This window comes from Rhinopithecus roxellana, chromosome 10 (assembly GCF_007565055.1).
Source record: "Rhinopithecus roxellana isolate Shanxi Qingling chromosome 10, ASM756505v1, whole genome shotgun sequence".
NCBI classification, from domain to species: Eukaryota; Metazoa; Chordata; class Mammalia; order Primates; family Cercopithecidae; genus Rhinopithecus; species Rhinopithecus roxellana.
In genome coordinates this window covers 13,825,670-13,844,641 of record NC_044558.1, presented here as the reverse complement: position 1 = coordinate 13,844,641, position 18,972 = coordinate 13,825,670, and the positions used below count along the sequence as shown (strand labels likewise).

At 43.9% G+C, this 18,972-nt stretch overlaps 1 pseudogene; it reads right to left on the bottom strand.

Annotated features, from left to right (window-relative positions):
* Positions 1-7,604: 7,604 nt before the first annotated feature.
* On the bottom strand, positions 7,605-8,470 carry LOC104668348 (annotated as a pseudogene).
* Between the last annotated feature and the right edge of the window lie 10,502 nt (positions 8,471-18,972).

Genomic DNA, 18,972 nt, shown 5'->3' with positions numbered 1-18,972 from the left:
GTTAATCTTTTTGTTTGTTTGAATTAAAACAAAAACAAAAACACAGCAACTGAATAATTCCCAGATCAGAAATGGCAAAGGGGTCCGGGCGCAATGGCTCACACCTGTAATCTCAGCACTTTGGGAGGCTGAGGCAGGTGGATCACTTGAGGTCAGGAGTGTGAGACCAGTCTGGCCAACATGGTGAAACCCTGTCTCTACCAAAAATATTAAAAAAGCAGTCGGGTGTGGTGGTGCACACCTGTAATGCCAGCTACTCAGGACACTGAGGCAAGGGCAATCGCTTGAACCCGGGAGGCAGAGGTTGCAGTGAGCCAAGATTATGCCACTGCACTCCAGCCTGGGCAACAGAGTGAGACTCCATCTCCAAAAAAGAAAAGAAAAGAAAAGAAAGAAATGGCAAAGGGTAGGATGGGAGGCAAAGGGATGGGGAGGAGGAGCCTGCAAGAAAACCAATGTCGGCCTTATGTCCTGAAAAAAAATTAGTAAAAATTGAAATGCCCCAAAACATTTGGAAATGAGTCATATTATATAATATATATATAATACCTAAATAATAAGCCATTTGTAGGCCGGGTGCAGTGGCTCACGCCTGTAATCTCAGCACTTTGGGAGGCCGAGGTAGGCAGATCACAAGGTCAGGAGTTCGAGACCAGCCTGGCCAATACGGTGAAACCCCGTCTCTACTAAAAATACAAAAATTAGCTGGGCATGGTGGCGGGCACCTGTAGTCCCAGCTACTTGGGAGGCTGAGGCAGGAGAGTCACTTGAACCTGGGAGGCAGAGGCTGTAGTGAACCGAGATGGCGCCACTGCACTCCAGCCTGGGCGACAGAGCAAGACTCTGGGAAAAGAAAAAAAACAAAAACCATTTGTGAGATAGTGGCTTCCAGGTTTTTCATCTCTTTGATATAGCAATTATCATTCCATCAATTACTTTGTAGTAATTTATATACTTAACTTTCACTCTCATACTCTCATTAGGTGGTCATCCCCTTAAGGGTAGAGACTGTGATTAAACCACCTGTTTATATACTCCAAGTCCCTAGCACGGTGCCTACTTAACTGAGCATATTCAGCCAATGAAGTATTTTTATATTATATGTTTTATATATATATATTTGGTAGGTAAATGTATTCACACTGTTCAAAACTCAAAGTTACATAAGGATATATAAGGTCAACAATTTCCCTTCCTTAGCCCACTGAACACCTGGTTTCCCTCCCTGGAGGTATCAGTGTTACCTGTTACATAGTTCTTGTATACTTTTTGAGAGATATTTCATGAATATTCAAACAAATATTTTAAATATACACCTTTTTTTTCTTTTTTGAGACAGGGTGGAATGCAGTGGCACGATCATGGCTCACTGCAGCCTTGACTTCCCAGGCTCCAGTGATCCTCCCCTTCAGTCTTCGGAGTAGCTGCAACCACAGGCTCATGCCACAATGCCTGGCTAATTTTTGTTTGTTTGTTTGTTTTTGAGACGGAGTTTCCCTCTTGTTGCTCAGGCTGGAGCGCAATGGCATGATCTCGGCTCACTGCAGCCTCCGCTTCCTAGGTTCAAGCGTTTCCCCTGTCTCAGCCTCCCGAGTAGCTTTGATTACAGGCGTCTGCCGCTATGCCTGGCTAATTTTTTGTATATTTAGAAGAGACAGGGTTTCACCATGTTGGCCAGGCTGATCTCGAACTCTGGACCTCAGGTGATCCACTTGCCTCAGCCTCCTAAAATGCTGGGATTACAGGTGTGAGCCACGCACCTGGCAAATTTTTGTATTTTTTGTAGAGCTATGGTTTTGCCATGTTGCTCAGGCTGGTTCCAAACTCCTGGAATCAAGAAATCCACCCATCTTGGCCTCTCAAAGAGCTAGGATTATAGGCGTGAGCTACTGTGCCTGGCCAAATATACTCATTTTAGCACCATGATAGCATATTATACACTGTTCTCTAGGTTGCTTGGACTTCAGGTAGTAACTGAAGTAAAAAAGGATATAAGGCAGGATGGGATAATCCTAATAGTCTCTATGAGAAAATGGTTAAACAGCTAATAGTTCTGTGGAGAGGTTCAAGATGGTGAGGCAGGCAGAATTATGGCTTGAGGTTGGGGGTGATAATTATTACTATTATTATTATTATTATTTTGAGACAAAGTCTCGCTCTGTTGCCCAGGCTGGAGTGCAGTGGCACAATCTTGGCTCACTGCAACCTCTGCCTCCTGGGTTCAAGCAATTCTCCTGCCTCAGCCTCCCGAGTAGCTGGGATTACAGGTGTGCACCACCACACCCAGCTAATTTTTAAATTTTTAGTAGAGATGGGGTTTCACCATGTTGGCCAGGCTAGTCTGAAACTCCCAACCTTGTGATCTGCCTGCCTCGGCCTTCCAAAGTGCTGGGATTACAGGCGTTAGCCACTGTGCCCCGCCAGGGGTGATAATTATACCAGAAATATGGAACTGGGTGTCTTCCCTTAAATCTTGGTGTCATGGCTAGGGGAGGGATAGGATGATTAAGCCAGACTTGCAACTAACCCTAACAAATTAGCATGTAGCAGCCAAGAGGTTATGGTAACTTCAATGGTCAGCACAGGTCCTGGCACATAGTAGGCACTCCAGAGGAGTTAATTATTTTGTGAATAACTGTTCTCAACCCATCTCAACTGGATCTGATCTAATGATATAATTATTGCCTTTCATCTCTAACACTATAATATTGTCTCATATATATAACCAGGCATAGGACTGGTTTTGAAATTCATGTTCGGTGAAGAGAGTATAGTATCCCCGCAGGAGAAGAGCCCTAATATTGAGTACTGAAGCCCATGCAGAATTAGAAGGATGTCCCTGAATCATAGTGACCCAGAATGGCAAGTCTAAGCCTGAAAGGTTGGGAAAGCATCCACAGAGGGATGGGAGAAGAAGGGAGGGATGGGTCAACCACAGGAGTTGGAGCCCAAGCATGGCAAGGAGGGCATGCACAGCGGGGATTGGACCAGCACAGGCTGTTGGAGCCCCAGAATATGAGGAAGGTGTCCCACACAAGGGCAGCATGGTGTGAAGGGTCTGAGTGAATGCAGGGTGATGGGGGCATGTGTGTGATGGGGGCATGGGATGTTGGGGCCTATGCAGGACAGGAGGATGCCCATGCTATGGGATGGCCTGGCACAAGACGTTGGAGTCTAAGCAGAGTGATAAAGATGTTCCCATAGAAGGGTAGCCTGGAGTCAGGTACTGGAGCCTGAGCGGGGAGGGCAGGGCCACGCCTAAGCAGTCTGGGGTGACAAGTTAGAGAGGAAATGAGGTGAGCAAGGCATCCCAGCAAGGAGGCAGCCCAGGATGGTGTGTCAGAGCCTAAGCAGAGTGGCGAGACCATCTACGCAGAAGTGGGGGGAGTAACAACTGTGGGGTATGTAGACAGGGATTGATCAAATAAAAAATTAACACAAAGGATAATAATAAAAACCATCATTCTTGGAGAAGAGAGTTAGGAAAGGGGAGAGGAATAAAACTAGAATAAACCCTGGGCTGTTTAATTGGAATTATAAATATTAAAGTTAAGTTTTCCAATATAGAGAGATAGATATAAAAATAGGTAAATGTAAATGTATGTATACATGTATGAGTGTGTATATTCATATGGACACAAACACATACATACATTCCCTAGCTCTGTCCACTGAGAGGGCCTAGACGCAGTAACACCCCAATACCAATGAGATGGGTTGCCATGATTTGTAAAACCGGTGGCTAGATAACAAGCATGAAGGGATCTCTGTGCCCTTGCAGCTGTCATATACTAAGCTTTGCTGAGGAGAACATCTTAATCCTGCTGTCAAAACATTTGAAGCCCATGGTGATCAGAATCTAACTAAAACTGCAAACAAAACAAAACAAAACAAAACAAAACAAAACAAAAAAAGCAAAACAGAAAAAATACCCTAGGCTCACTTTAACTTCAGATTATACTTATTCCGCTTCCTGTAGGATGTGTCCTTTATTGGGAGTAAATATTACTTTAACCTCTACTTTCCATTTTATGCAATGTGTGTGTGTGTGCAGCATAAATTTAAAACTACAAAGCACCTAAAGAAACAAGAAAATATGATCTATTATCAAGAGAGGAAATCATCTATAAAAGCTAGCCCCAAGTAGGCCCAGATTTTGCAATTATAAATGGGCTTTAAAATAACATTAACAAATATGACAAAGGACCTGGTGAAAAAGGGAAACATCTTCTATGAACAAACAAGAAATTTTAACAAAGAGTAGACATTTAAAAAATGAAAATACCAGGCCAGGCACGGTGGCTCACGCCTGTAATCCCAGCACTTTGGGAGGCCGAGGCGGGCGGATCGCAAGGTCAGGAGATCAAGACCATCCTGGCTAACACAGTGAAACCCTGTCTCTACTAAAAATACAAAAAATTAGCCAGGCGTAGTGGTGGGCACCTGTAATCCCAGCTACTTGGCAGGCTGAGGCAGGAGAATGGTGGGAACCCAGGAGGCGGAGCTTGCGGTGAGCTGAGAGATTGCGCCACTGCACTCTAGCCTGGGCAACAGAGTGAGACTCCATCTCAAAAAAAAAAAAAAAAAAAATGAATGAAAATACTAGAAATATAAAAAACATATCAGGCCAGGAGCGGTGGCTCACACCTGTAATCCCAACACTTTGGGAGGCTACACTTTGGGAGGCTGAGGCAGGCAGATCACCCGAGGTCAGGAGCTTGAGACCAGCCTGCCCAACATAGTGAAACCCCATCTCTACTAAAAATACAAAAAATTAGCTGGGCCTGGTGGCAGATGCCTGTAATCCCAGCTACTTGGGAGGCTGAGGCAGGACAATCACTTGAACCCAGGAGGCGGAGGTTGTGGTGAGCCAAGATCATGCCACTGCACTCCAGCCTGGGCGACAAGAGCGAAATTCCGTCTCAAAAAAAAAAAAAAAAAAAAATCAGAGGCCGGGTGTGGTGGCTCACACCTGTAATCCCAGCACTTTGGGAGGCCAACGTGGGCAGATCACGAGGTCAGGAGATCGAGACCATCCTGGCTAACACGGTGAAACCCCGTCTCTACTAAAAATACAAAAAATTAGCCGGGCATGGTGGCAGGCGCCTGTAGTCCCAGCTACTTGGGAAGCTGAGGCAGGAGAATGGCGTGAACCCGGGAGGCGGAGCTTGCAGTGAGCCAAGATCGCACCACTGCACTCCAGCCTGGGCGACAGAGCAAGACTCCATCTGAAAAAAAAAATCAGAAATGAAGAAATAATTTGATGTACAATAGACTGGACACAGCAGAGGAAATGAACAGTAAACTTAAAAACAGATCAGTAAGAATAGATTATGCATTGCTTAACAATGGGAATACATTCCAAGAAATGCATCATTAGGCAATTTTGTCATTGTGTGAATATCATAGAGTATATTCACACATGCCACACAGCCTACTACACACCTAGGTTACTTGGAATAGCCTACTGCTCCTAGACTACAAATCTGCACAGCATGTGACTGTACTGAATACAGCAGGCAATTGTAAATGGTAAATATTTATGTATCTAAACAAATCTAAACACAGGAAAGTTACAATAAAAATATACCATAAAAGATAAAATATGGTACACCCATATAGGGCACTTACCATAAATGGAGCTTACAGGACTGGAAGTTGCTCTAAGTGAGTGAGCAAGTGAGTGGTGAGTGAATGTGGAGGCCTAGGACATTACTGCACACTCCTGTGGACTTTATAAACAGTGGACACTTAGGCTACTCTAAATTTATTTTATTTGTTTATTTATCTGTGTATTCTTGAGATGGAGTTTTGCTCTTGTTGCCCAGACTAGAGTGCAATGGTACGATCTCGGCTCACTGCAACCTCCACCTCCTGTGTTCAAGCGATTCTCCTACCTCAGACTCCCAAGTAGCTGGGATTACAGGCATATGCCACCATGCCCAGCTAATTTTGTATTTTTAGTAGAGACGGGGCTTCTCCATGTTGGTCAGGCTGGTCTGGAACTCCCAATCCCAGGTGATCCACCCACCTTGGCTTCCCAAAGTGCTGGGATTACAGGTGTGACCCACTGCGCCCAGCCACTAAATTTATTTTAAAAATTTTTCTTTCTTCAATAATAAATTAACCTCAGCTTACTGTAACTTTTTAACTTTACAAACTTTTTCATCTTTTAGCTTTTTGATTCTTTTAATAAGACTTAACTTCAAGCATACATTGTATAGCTATACAAAATATTTTCTTTCTGTTTATTCTTTAGACTTTTTCCTTTTTTTTTTTTTTTTTTTTTTTTTTTTTGAGACTGAGTCTCGCTCTGTCGCTCAGGCTGGAGTGCAATGGCACGATCTCAGCTCATTGCAACCTTTGCCTCCCAGAGTCAAGCGATTCTGCCTCAACCTCCTGAGTAGCGGGTCTACAGGTGTGCACCACTATGCCTGCTAATTTTTTGTATTTTTAGTAGAGATAGGGTTTCGCCATATTGGCCAGGCTGGTCTCAAACTCCTGACCTCAGGTGATCCACCCGTCTTATCCTGCTAAAGTGCTGGAATTACAGGCATGAGCCACCATGCCCAGCTGCTTTTTTCTTTTTTTAAAATTTGTTATTTATGTTTCTGCTTGAGGTTGTTTTACAGTTAACTTTATACATATATATAATGTAATGTTATATATACATGTGAAGTACACTCTAAAATAATGATAAAAGTATGTTATAGTAAACACATAAACCAGTAACATAGTCATTTTTTATCATTATCAAGTATTATATACTATACATTATTGTGTGTGGTACACTTTTATACGACTGGCAGCACAGGTTTGTTTACACCAGCATCACTACAAACACATGAGAAATGTGTTACACTACAACTTTATGATGGCTACAACATCACTAGCTGATAGGAATTTTTCAGCTTTATTACAATCTTACAGGGCCAACATCATATATGTGGTCTGTTGTTGGCTAAACTGTCATTATACAGCACGTGAGTGTAATCCAACTAAAACACAAATAGAAAAATGTTGGGGGGATAAAACAGAGCATCTAAGAACCTTAGGATGATAGCAAATCGTTTAACATATTTGTAATTGAAGTTCCGTAAGGAAAGATAGAGTGAGACAGAAGAAATCTTTGGAGAGATTATAGACAAGAATTTGCTAAAACTAATAAAAGAAATCAAGTCATAGATTGCCTCAGCTCAGTGAACTCCAAGCAGAATAAATACAAAGAAAACCAACCTCAGATACATCATAGTCAAAGTGTTGAAAATAAAAGATAAAAATAAATTATTAAAAGCAGCCAAAGAAAAAATTATGAATGATGGCTGATTTATCACCAGAAACAGTAGAGGCCAGAAGACAATAGAAAAGCTTCCTCACCCCCTCATATGGTTTGTCTGTGTCCCCACCCAAATCTCATCTTGAATTGTAGCTTCCGTAATTCCTACATGTTGTGGGAGGGCCCCGGTGGGAGGTAACTGAATCACGGGGGTGGGTCTTTCCCATGCTGTTCTTGTGATAAAGTCTCACGAGATCTGATGGCTTTCCTTCTTTTTCTTTTTTTTTTTTTTTGAGTCTGATCTTATTTATTTGTTACTCAAAAAATCTTATTTCTGACTGGATTCAGACTTAGAAGTAGAAGCTCGCAGAGAGGAAAGTCTGTGTATCTTTGCAATTTGTTCCTGGAACTTCTCTTTAGCCTCTTTCATTCTCTTGCCCAAAAGTTTAGCATATTCTGCAGCCTCTTCCTTATTTTTCTTAGTACGCGGCATCTTCAGAGCAATATGCTGCCCTTTGTGCCACAGGAAATGTGGAGTAACAAGACGATGACTCTTGGGTGCTTTGGTCCTAGGTTTCTTACCTTCTTTGTTTAAGGGCTTTGTTACAACATACTGGTGGACATCATCATCTTCAGAAAGATTGGAAAGTTTGCGGATTCTGCTAGCTCTTTTGGGCCCCAGGCGGTGAGGCACCGTAGTATCAGTCAGTCCAAGAATATCCTTCTTTCCTTTTTTTTTTAACAATAACCAAGTTGAGAATGCTCAGATTGGCATCCACTATGCAACCACGAACTGATTTTCTTTCTTTCTCCAGTTCTCCTTGGTCTGTAACAGGAATGCCCCTTACTCAGTAACAGGCGGACACAGCCATGGGTCAAGACACGCTTCATGGGGAAACCTTGTTTGTTGTTCCCACCACTGATTCGGACCACATAACCTTTCCATTCTTCACCCAGAGCATCAGCAGCAACTTCTGTGGCCATAAGCTTCTCATAAAAAGTACAAAATTTGCGTTCATCGTCTACCTCAATGAGTTTCTGGCAGCCAGTGACTGGGAAGATGTTCAGCTTCATCTTGAAGCAGCTGAACACCTCTAAGACCTGATGGCTTTCTAAAGGGAGTTCCCCTGCACTTCTCTCTTGCTTGCCACCATGTAAGACGTGCCTTGCTCCTCCTTTGCCTTCCACCATGATTGCAAGGCCTCTCCAGCTATGTGGAACTGTGAGTCCATTAAACCTCTTTTTCTTTATAAATTACCCAGTCTCAGGTATGTCTTATTAGTAGCATGAGAACAGACTAGTACACCCCACACCACCCCCCAAAAATAGAAAAGTTTTCTTAAATAAATGAAAAAAAACAAGCAAAACCTGTTAGCCTAGATGTCTATTTATATCTCTTTTTCTTTTTTTTTTTTTTTTTTTGAGGTGGAGTCTTACTCTGTTGCCCAGGCTGGAGTACAATGGCATGATCTTAGCTCACTGCCACCTCCAACTCCCAGGTTCAAGCAATTCTCAGCCTTGTGAGTAGCTGGAACTACAGGCGCATGCCACTACGCCTGGCTAATTTTTTGTATTTTTAGTAGAGACGGGGTTTCACCGTGTTAGCCAGGATGGTCTCTATCTCCTGACCTTATGATCTGCCCACCTCAGCCTCCCAAAGTGCTGAGATTACGGGTGTGAGCCACCGCTGCGCCTGGCCACATCTATTTATATTTCAACCTAAAGGTAAATAAGGATATTTTCAGAAAAAAAGAGAATTCATTTCCAGGAAACCCACTCTACCAGAAATGATTAACAGAAATAATGTCAATGGAAGCATAGATCTGTAGGAAAAAATAAGAGACCCAGAGAGCATAAATATGAGTCTAAATAGAAAAAAGAGCTATACTTTTTTTTTTTCTTTTTAGTTACATGATCTCACTCTGTTGCCCAGGTTGGAGTGCAGTGGCATGATCATAGCTCACCACAGGCTTGACTCCTGAGCTCAAGCAATTCTCCTGCCTCAGTCTCCCAAGTAGCTAAAACCACAAGCACATGCCACCATCCTTGGTTAATTTTTTTTATTTTTCTATTTTTTAGAGAGAGGGTCTCGCTATGTTTCCCAGGCTGGTCTCAAACTCCTGACCTCAAGCAATCTTCCCACCTCAACCTCCTAAGTAGCTGGGATTACAGGTATGATCAGTGCTCCTGGCTTATCTACACATTTAAAAAAAACAATTGGCTGCCAATACAATAACAATATATTTCAAAGTATGTAACATTTAGAAGTAAAATATAGGACAACAAGAGCTCAAAGAATTGGAAATGGGTAAAAAGAATTGGAAGTGGGTAAACAGAATTAGTGTTAGAACCACAAAAGGAGAATAATTTGAAGGTAGACTGTTAAAGATATTTGTAATCTCAGCCAGGCATGGTGGCTCAGGCCTGTAATCCCAGCACTTTGGGAGGGTGAGGCAGGTGGATCACGAGGTCAGGAGTTTGAGACCAGCCTGGCCAACATGGTGAAACCCCAGCTGAACTAAAAATACAAAAAATTAGCAGGGCATAGTGGCAGGTAACTGTAATCCCAGCTACTTGGGAGGCTGAGGCAGGAGAATCGCTTAAACCCAGGAGGTGGAGGTTGCAGTGAGCCAAGACCATGCCACTGCACTCCAGCCTGGGCAACACAGTGAGACTCCATCTCAAAAAAAAAAAACAACAAAAAAAGATATTTGTAATATTAACAAAAACTACTAAAAATGAAAGATGTTTAGCTAAAAAGCCAATGGTATATTTAAAAATACTCAGTTTGGCTGGGCGCAGTGGCTCATGCCTGTAATCCCAGCACTTTGGGAGTTCAAGGCGGGCAGATCACAAGGTCAGGAGATCGAGACCACGGTGAAACCCCGTCTCTACTAAAAATACAAAAAAAAAAAAAAAAAAAAAAAATTAGCCGGGTGCGGCGGCAGGTGCCTGTGGTCCCAGCGACTCAGGAGGCTGAGGCAGGAGAATGGCGTGAACCCGGGAGGCGGAGCTTGCAGTGAGCTGAGATTGCGTCACTGCACTCCAGCCTGGGCCACAGAGCGAGAATCTGTCTAAAAAAAAAAAAAAAAAATTCTCAATTTATTGAAAAGAGGGCAGGAAAAGAGAAACAGAGCATATTAGTCCATTCTTGCATTACTACAAAGAAATACCGGGCCGGGCGCGGTGGCTCAAGCCTGTATTCCCAGCACTTTGGGAGGCCGAGACGGGTGGATCACGAGGTCAGGAGATCGAGACCATCCTGGCTAACACAGTGAAACCCCATCTCTACTAAAAAATACAAAAAACTAGCTGGGCGAGGTGGCGGGCGCCTGTAGTCCCAGCTACTCGGGAGGCTGAGGCAGGAGAATGGCGTGAACCTAGGAGGCGGAGCTTGCAGTGAGCTGAGATCCGGCCACTGCACTCCAGCCTGGGCGACAGAGCGAGACTCCGTCTCAAAAAAAAAAAAAAAAAAAAAAAAAAAAAAAAATACCGGAGACTGGGTCATTTACAAAGAAAAGAGGTTTAATTGACTCATAGTTCTGCAGGCTGTACAGGAGACATGGCGGCATCTGATTCTGGGGAGGCCTCAGGACACTTTTACTCATGGCAGAAGGCAAAGCGAGCAGGCATCTTACGTGGCAGGAGCAGGACCAAGGACAGAGGGGCAGGACAGAGGGGCGGGTGCCACACACTTTTTTTTTTTTTTGAGACAGAGTCTTGCTTTGTCGCCCAGGGTGGAGTGCAGTGGTGCAGTCTCGGCTCATTGCAACCTCCACCTCCTGGGCTCAAGCGATTCTCCTGTCTCAGCCTCCCAAGTAGCTGGGATTACAGGCACCCGCCACCACACCCAGCTAATGTTTGTATTTTTAGTAGAGATGGGGTTTTACTAGGTTGGCCAGGCTGGTCTTGAACTCCTGACCTCAGGAGATCCACCCACTTCAGCCTCCCAAGGTGCTGGGATTACAGGGGTGAGCCACCATGTCTGGCCGGTGCCACACACTTTTAAATAACCAGATCTCACGAGAACTAACTCATTATCATAAGGACAGCACCAAAGGGGAAATCCATTCCCACGATCCAGTCATCTCCCACCAGGCCCCACCTCCAACACTGGAGATTACAATTTGACATGAGATTTGGGCAGGGACACAGACCCACAACACAGAGAAACAAACAACAGATGGAACAAGTAGAAAAAAATATTATGGGTTTTTTAAGATGTTAAAAGTAAACCTAAAAATACAAAAAAAAAAAAATCATATTAAATACAAATGAGACAAGCCTGGGCAACGAAGTGGGATCCCATCTCTACAGAAAAAGTTTGAAGATTAACCAGGCACGATGGTGCATACTTACAGTCCCAGCTACTCAGGAGGCTGAGGTGGAAGGACTGCGTGAGCCCAGGAGGTCGAGGTTTCAGTGAGGCATGATGGTGCCACTGCATTCCAGCCCGGGTAACAGAGTGAGAGCCTGTCTCAAAAAAAAAAAAAAAAAAAAAAATGCTAATAGACTAGCCCCTCCAATTAGAAAATAGAGAACAAAAGTCTCAGGTTACTTGGTTTACAAGAAACACATTAGAAATATAAAGACACAACCAAGTTGAAAATAAAATAGTAAAAAATTATATATTGTACAAACACTAAACTTAAGAAAACAATATTTGGGTTGGGCGCAGTGGCTCATGCCTGTAATCCAAGCACTTTGGGAGGCCAAGGCGCACAGGTCACTTGAGGCTAGGAGTCTGAGACCAGCCTGGCCAACCTGGTGAAACTCTGTCTCTATTAAAAATACAAAAATTAGACAGGTGTGGTGGTACACATTACAATCTCAGCTACCTGGGAGGCTGAGGCAGGAGGATCACTTGAATCTGGGAGGCAGTGGTTGTAGCGAGACAAGATTGCACCACCACACTCCAGCCTGGACGACACAGTAAGACTCCCTCTCAAAAAAAAAAAAAAAAGCGATGTTTGACCTGTTTGTGGCTATATTAATATCAGATAAAGCATCTTTCTTTTTCTTTCTTTCTTTTACTTTTCTTTCTTTCTTCCTTTCTCTCTCTTTTTTTTTTTTTTTTTTTTTGAGGCGGAGTCTCGCTCTGTCGCCCGGGCTGGAGGGCAGTGGCCGAATCCAGCTCACTGCAAGCTCCGCCTCCCGGATTTACGCCATTCTCCTGCCTCAGCCTCCCGAGTAGCTGGGACTACAGGCGCCCGCCACCTCGCCCGGCTAGTTTTTGTATTTTTTTAGTAGAGATGAGGTTTCACCATGTCAGCCAGGATGGTCTCGATCTCCTGACCTCGTGATCCGCCCGTCTCGGCCTCCCAAAGTGCTGGGATTACAGGCTTGAGCCACTGCGCCCCGCCTCTCTTTCTTTTTTGACACAAGTCTTGCTCTGTCACCCAGGCTGAAGTGCAGTGGTGCAATCTTGGCTCACTGCAACCTCTGCCTCCCGGATTCAAGCAATTCTACTGCCTCAGCCTCCAGAGTAGCTGGGATTACAGGCCCCTGCCACCGCGCTCAGCTAATTTTCGTATTTTTAGTAGAGATGGGGTTTCACCATGTTGGCCAGGCTGGTCTCAAACTCCTGACCTCCTGATCTGCCTACCTTGGCCTCCCGAAGTGGTGGGATTACAGGTGTGAGCCACCACGCCCGGCCCAGATAAGATACCTTTCAAGCAAAGAGTATTCTAGAGATAAAGAATATTTCTTAATACTAAAACATTTAATTAGTTAAGACATAAAAATCCTAAATCTGCATACAGTTAATAAGACAGCTTTAAAATATGTAAAGCAAAAATTAACAGACTAAAAAGAAATAAATGAATCCATAAACATATGGAGATTTTAATAGCCCCTCTTAGTAATTGTTAGAATAAGTTGGGGAAGAAAGTGAGGTCACAGAAAATTTGATAGCATTACCAATTAGTTTGACTTAATTGACTATAGAATATCATACTCAAAAATCGCAGAGTATACATTCTTTTGAAGGCTCATGGAATATACAAGGAGATGGGCTATATGCTAGTCCATAAAACAAGCCTCAAAAAATGGCAAAGGATCAAATTCATTCAGGTTATGGTTTTTCTTTTTTTTTTTTGGAGACAAAGCCTTGCTTTGTCACCCAGGCTGGAGTGCAGTGGCGCTATCTCAGCTCACTGCAACCTCCACCTCCTGGGTTCAAAAGATTCTCATGCCTCAGCCTTCTGAGTACCTGGGATTACAGGCATGTGCCACCATGCCCTGCTAATTTTTGTATTTCTAGTAGAGACAGGGTTTCATCATGTTGGCCAGGCTGGTCTCGAACTCCTGGCCTCAAGTGATCTGCCCAACTCCGCCTCCCAACGTGCTGGGATTACAGGTGTGAGCCACCATGCCCAGCCCAGGTTATATAATTAAGTAAAATGTTTTTAAGATCTTCAAATATTCTGAAATTAAACAACACTCTTCAAAATAACCTTGAATTGAGAAAGAAATCACAAAAGATATTAGAAAACATTTCAATCTAAATGATAATGAAAACACAGTATATCAGTATGTGCAGGATGCAGGCCAGGTATGCTGGCTCATACCTGTAATCTTGGCACTTAAGGAGGCCAAGGCAGGAGAATCACTTGAAGCCAGGAGTTTGAGACCAGCCTAAGCAACCCAGCAAGACCCTGACTCTACAAAAAATTCAAGAAGTATCCAGGTGAGGTGGGACGTACCTGTAGTCCCAGCTACTCTGGAGATTGAGGTGGGAGGATCGCTCCCAGGAGGGAACCCAGGAGGTTGAAGCTACAGTGAGCTATGATTGTGCCACAGCACTCCAGCCTTGGTGATGAAGCAAGATCCTGTCCGGAAAAAAAAAAAAAAAAAAAAGAAGAAAAATGATTTAACAATTAAAATCCCAAATCCAAATGCCTTCACTGTTCAATTCTATCCAACATTTAAGGAAGAAATAACAGCAATTTTACACAAACCAAACTCTGGTCAGCGTGATCATGTGGTGTGTCAGAGGGGGTGGAAAAGAAAGGTACCTGTTCAAAAAAGAAAAACGAATGCCCCAAAGGTGCCAGCTGACTTGAAAGTATTCTCAAAGTAGACAGCGATGTTTTAAGGAAAGACGTTCAAGAGACAGCCCCTGTGGTGATGCCAGACACTGCCAAGAGGAAATGCATGTGTGGTGAAAGATGAAAAAGATGACACAAAAATGGAGGCTGATATTAAGAGGAAAAAAGGGTTTTCTAGACCAGTATGGGCAGTACCCAGTATGGAAGAAGTAGAGGTAAAGAAAAAGGCTGAGGCCAGGGGTGGTGGCTCATGTCTGGAATCTCAGCACTTTAGGAGGCCAAAGGCAGGCAGATCACTTGAGGCCAGGAATTTGAGACCAGCCTGGCCAATGTGGTGAAACCCTGTCTCTACTAAAAACACAAAAATTAGCCGGGTGTGGTGGTGCACGCCTATAGTCCCAGCTACTTGAGTGGCTGAGATATGAGACTCACTTGAACCCCAAGAGGTGGAGGTTGCAGTGAGCCAAGATAGCGCCACTGCACTCCAGCCCAGGTGACACAGCGAGACTCTGTCTCAAAAAAAAAAAAAAGAAGAAAAGAAAAAGTCTGAAGGCAAAATGAAAGGAAAGAAAAGAGAAGAGCAAAGCAAAGGTGGAAAGCAGTGAAGTGTTCAGACTAGTAGACTCTTAAAAGTTTGGAAAATGCCACATGGCACAGGTGTCTGATTAGAACGCAAATATTCATTTCAGCTCCCACCAAATAAAAACGATCTGCTTTCATATTTTAACTTGGCCTTTTGCTTCCATTCAAACCCAACATACTCAAGTTTGTTTTGGGAACTTGAGTAAAATACTTTATTTAATGCATGAAAGCTACACTGATGTTTTAATTGGATGCTGTCCAATATCCAGGTATTATCAGACATCAAAATTCTGCCAAGAATGTGGTTGTAATGTTCGTTTTTACAACTTGGTAATTATAGTTAGTAAAGATAAAACAAGGCTGGGCGTGGTGGCACACGCCTGTTATCCCAGCACTCTGGGAGGCTGAGGCAGGTGGATCACCTGATGTCAGGAGTTCGCGACCACCCTGACTAACAAGATGAAACCCCGTCTCTACTAAATACAAAAAAGTTAGCCGGGCATGGTGGTGCATGCCTGTAATCCAAGCTACTTGGAAGGCTGAGACAGGAGAATCACTTGTACCTGGGAGGCAGAGGTTGCAGTAAGCCGAGAATACACCATTGTACTCCAGCCTGGGCAAGAAAAGTGAAACTCCATCTGAAAAAAAAAAAAAAAAAATCAAATGTGAGTGAACTCAGATTTAAAGAAAGCTATTATGTAATCATATCATTTAAAAATATAACATTAGTGAATCTTATAAACAGTACTTGTTTGTTTGAAGTTTTGATTTTGTATAATTCATAATGAAAAATATTTTGTTTATAAAAAAATGTTTACACAAACCTTTCAGAAAATAGAGAATGGGCTGGGTGCAGTGGCTCATGCCTGTAATCCCTACACTTTGGGAAGCCAAGGCAGGAGGATCACTGGAGCCCAGGAGCTCAAGACCAGCCTGGACAACATGGTGAAACCCCATCTCTTTAAAAAATGCAAAAATTAGCCGAATATGGTGGCGCACACCTGTGGTCCCAGCAACTTGGGAGTCTGAGGTGGAAGGATAACTTGAGCCTAGGGAAGTGGAAGCTGCAGTGAACTGTGATCTTGCCACTGCACTCCAGCCTGGGCGATAGAGCAAGACTCTGTCTCAAAAAATGGAAAGGCTGGGCGCATTGGCTCATGCCTTTAATCTTAGCACTTTGGGAGGCTGAGGCGGGTGGATCACCTGAGGTCAGGAGCTCAACACTAGCTTGGCCAAAATGGCAAAACCCTGTCTCTACTAAAAATATAAAAATTAGCCGGGCATGGTGGTGAGCGCCTGTAATCCCAGCTACTCAGGAGGCTGAGGCAGGAGAATCACTTGAACCCGAGGGGTGGAAGTTGCAGTAAGCCAAGATCACGTCACTTTATTCCAGCCTGGGCAAAAGAGTGAAACTCTGTCTAAAAAAAAAAAAAAAAAGAAAGTAGAGAATGAAGAAACATTTCTTTTTTTCTTTTCTTTTTTTTTTTTTTTGAGATGCAGTTTCACTCTTGTTGCCCAGGCTGGAGTGCAATGGCGCAATCCTGACTCACCACAACCTCCGCCTCCTGGGTTCAAGCAGATTCTCCTGCGTCAGCCTCCTCAGTAGCTGGGATTACAGGCATTAGCCACCGCCCCTGGCTAATTTTGTATTTTTAGTAGCGACAGGGTTTCTCCATGTTGGTCAGGCTGGTCTCAAACTCCTGACCTCAGGTGATCCACCCGCCTCAGCCTCCCCAAGTGCTGGGATTACAGGCGTGAGCCACTGTGCCCGGCCGAGGAAATGCTTCTTGATTGATTTTATGAGGCCAGCAAAACCCTGATACCAAATCTTGCCAAAGACATTACCAAAAAAGAAAAGTATAGATAAATTATGATAAATGCATATAATGGAATACTACTGAGCAATAAAAACGAATGAACTATTGAAACACACAACATGGATGAAACTCAAAATAATTATCCCAAGTGAAAGAGGTCAGATTTTAAACAGAATACACTGTATTTAGCCAGGCGCTGTAGCATTTATATGTAGTCCCAGCTGCTTCAGAGGCTGAGGCAGGAAAATTGCTTAAGCCTGGGAGGCAGAGGTCATTCCATTGCACCTCAGCCTGGGTGTCAGGAGTAAAACCCTGTCTTAAAAAGCAAAAAAGAAAAGAAAACACTATATGATTCCATTTATACAAAACTCTAAAAATGCAAACTACTTTGTATATTGACAGCAAGCATATCAGTGGTTTCCTGGTGTCGGGCAGAGAGGAGGAAGGAAAGGCAGGAGGGTGGGATGACGAGGAGCACGAGGAAACTTTGGGGATGGTGGATGTGTTCATTATCTTCATCGTGGTCACAGCTTCATGGATGTATACGTATGTCAAACGCTATCAAATCAAAACCTATGAAATCAAATATGTATATGGGTTTTTTTGAGACAGGGTCTTGCTATGTTGGCCAGGCTAGTCTCGAACCCCTGGCCTCAAATGATCTGCCTGCCTCAACTTCCCAAAGTGCAGGGATTACAGGTATGAGCCACCACACCCAGCCATGTTTTTGATACCTCAGTAAATGTGTTGTGGGGAGGAGACAGGGAGAGAGAGAGAGAGAGAGAAAGAAAGAGAGAGAAGGTCAGCAAGAGAGAAGGAAAGAGAGACAGAGAAGGGTAAGAGAGAGACATACACAGAGAGAGAGAGATTTCCCATGGGAAAAAATATCCACAGTGAAGAATAGCTAAAATCAAAAAAAATCAAAAAGCCTGACAATACCAAATGTTGGAAAGGCTGGGAGCAACTGGAACTCTCTTGCCTGCTGGCCCTGGCATGTCCCAAGCACACAAGGGAAAGCTGGAACATTTTGAGAAACACACTCCAAAGTGTGGAGACTCCTGAGGAGCAGGCCTGGGGAAGGCTCTCACTTGCCCAGGTCTAAAGTCGGTGCTGTCCAGGGGCTATGGCAGGTGGTGTTCCCCATGTTTCCTCTCGCAGAACTCCCTCACAATAGAAGGGGCTTGGGATGCAGGCCCCAAAGCAGCACCTGCCCACTCCACACTCAGGCCATAACCACACATTCTGAACAGCATGAGAAGACCACTCCAAGTTCCTAACATTTCTAATGAATGCAAAACACCTGACCTTAAAGTTGGCCTGTGCAGGCTTATTTGGGGTACATAGAAGGTTTCTATTAGGCTCTGGGAACAGTGAAAATAGCTCACACAGCTATAAACTCTCAAAGAACTGGAGAATCATCCTGGTTTGAAACCAGAATTTGAAGCCCCCACTCAGTTCAAACGTGGGAGACGGAGGTTGCAGTGAGCCAAGACTGAATCACTGCACTCCAGCCTGGGCAACACAGTGAGACTTCATCTCAAAAAAAAAAAAAAAAAAAAAAAAAAAAAAAAAAAAAAAAGGCCGGGCACGGTGGTTCACGCCTGTAATCCCAGCGCTTTGGGAGTCTGTGGTGGATGGATCATAAGGTCAAGAGATCAAGACCATCCTGGCCAACATGGTAAAACCCCGTCTCGACTAAAACTACAAAAATTAGCTGGGCATGGTGGCGCATGCCTGTAATCCCAGCTACTCAGGAGGCTGAGGGAGGAGAATCGCTTGAACCTAGGAGGTAGAGTTTGCAGTGAGCCGAGATCACGCCACTGCACTCCAGCCTGGCGACATAGTGAGACTCTGTCTCAAAGAAAATAAAGTTGGGCCGGGCACGGTCACGGTCGCTCATGCCTGTAATCCTAGCACTTTGGGAGGCCGAGGCGGGCGGTTCACGAGGTCAGGAGATCGAGACCATCCTGGCCAACATGATAAAACCCCGTCTCTACTAAAATACAAAAAATTAGCCGGGCATGGTGGTGCACTCCTGTATGTAATTCCAGCTACTCAGGAGGCTGAGGCAGGGGATTCGCTTGAACCCGGGAGGCGGAGATTGCAGTGAGCTGAGATTGCACCACTGCACTCCAGCCTAGGGACACAGCAAGACTACATCTCCAAAAAAAAAAAAGTTAATTTCATAATGAAACATAAAATAATGCTTTTAAAGACTATTGCGGGCTCAAACCTAGTTTGCGCTGAC